Genomic DNA, 1874 nt, shown 5'->3' on the forward strand with positions numbered 1-1874 from the left:
TTAATACAAAGAGTTATGTGTTTTGTTTTGAGCAATATGCATACTAAGTGAGAGTGACGCTTACGAAGTTCTATTTCTCTTTATTTTCAACCTTAAATGTTCACTTTGTCCCTTTTTAACCCCTGAAGCTGAGGACAAAAACATGGTTCTATCCTTAAAAATAGTGGAAAAAGATTAAAAGAGCTTTGCTCATCAATAACACGAGCAGCTCAGAGGGAAACGCGAGCCACCCTGGAGAGTCATGATCCATAACCGTCATAAAGCAGGTTATGTAAACAGCTTCAGAAAGACCCTAATCATGGAGCTGGAGGAAGTTACAAAAACTCATTCCTTCTTTCACATGTTTGGCTGTGTAAGAGGGGCCTGAGAAGATGAATGGAGCTATTAATTGAGGAAGCGTCAATGGAAACTCTGATTTATGAGGGTGAAATTCTGTGTGTGGTATGTTGCCCCGTGCCTTTTTGTACCTTCGCAATGTTGGAGACGAGACCTCACTATACTTGTTTCCCTGTCTCACTGTCTGTGGAATAGTTGCCGCCCCTCCTCCCGAAACAATCGGATTGGTTCTCAGGTTGTCCATCTCTGAGGCCACGCCCTTCTCTTTGTCCGTCTGATTGGCTTGGATTATGTGCCCGTTGGTTTTAGTGGCAGAATCTTTTGGTTTGCTGGCCGTGACAGCAGTAAGGACAGGTGTTCGGGAACTCAAGCTTGACTCAATGCTGCTAGTGGACGATCGGTTTCCGTTGCGGGCCGTGGCTCCGGAACGAGAGGGTCGAGGTAGACTTCGGTACTGCAGTGTTGAACGAGCACTGGGGGACAGGTAGCCATCCTCCTGAGGAGGCAATAAACCATCCACAGCTCCTTTTAATGACCCTCTCCCACCGACCAGAAGGGCGGAGGACTTGGGAATCTTGCCCAGGGTGGCGGAGCCGCTGGTAATGGTGGCGCCGCTTGCTGTCACCAGAGTGATGCTGGAGGTGGTTACCACATTGGCCGGGCCATGGACGCCGTTGGGCTTCTTGAAACCAAATGTGCTTGTGGGGACTCGGCCTGCGGGTGTTTTCTTGGCTTCGTCTCCGCTGCTTCGACCGGCGTCGGAGGAGGAATGCTGGACGATGTTGGAATTGGGAGACATGCGGCGTTTTTCAGAGACTTTAGCGTCATCTGTTTTACCTATTGTTGATAATGCATAAAACTTGCAGATAAAGTCAACACTGTTTTGTAGGATGTCAATGTGTGATTAAATGAAACTAGGCTGCATGACTTGTAGGAAAAATCGAATTGCTGGGGCTGCTCAGTCTGGTCATTTTTTAATTGTTTATCCATATGACTATACAACAACAAAAATAACAACAATAATAATTGTAATAATTTATACATAATTTATTGAATTATAAATAATTTAATTTGAATAATTTTAAATTATTTATTTATTTAAGAAAAAGTATTTTACAGTCCAACAGATAAAAAAAGTGTGATTGTGATTTAAAGGAAAAAAAAAAAACTTTTTGTTTAAAGAAAACAATTTAAAGTACAACTGTAAAATTAAATTGCTAATAATTACAATACTAAAATACAATAACTACATAATATACTATATATAATATAATAATATAATAATATTATAAAATATAATAAAATAATTTTCAAATGTTAATACATTTTTTAATTTCTAAAATTATGATTTTTTTTTTTCAAACATTAAACCATCAAGCTTTTATTTTGGCAGAACACCATTGAGTCCTTAAAGGGTTATAGTTCACCCAAAAATGAAAATGAGCCCATAAATTACTCACCCTCAAGTCATCCTAGGTGTATATGACTTTCTTCTTTCAGACGAATCCAGTCGGAGTTATATTAAAAATTGTCTTTGA

General features: G+C 39.6%; 1 protein-coding gene across 1 annotated transcript in view; it reads right to left on the reverse strand.

The window, feature by feature from the left end:
• LOC107741645 (neuron navigator 2-like) overlaps positions 1-1874 on the reverse strand; it is a 79948-nt gene that overhangs the window by 21623 nt on the left and 56451 nt on the right. The gene's annotated exons all lie outside the window — the stretch shown is intronic.

The sequence above is a fragment of the Sinocyclocheilus rhinocerous genome, unplaced genomic scaffold (assembly GCF_001515625.1).
Source record: "Sinocyclocheilus rhinocerous isolate Xijiao unplaced genomic scaffold, SAMN03320098_v1.1 scaffold5091, whole genome shotgun sequence".
In the NCBI taxonomy this organism is placed as follows: Eukaryota; Metazoa; Chordata; class Actinopteri; order Cypriniformes; family Cyprinidae; genus Sinocyclocheilus; species Sinocyclocheilus rhinocerous.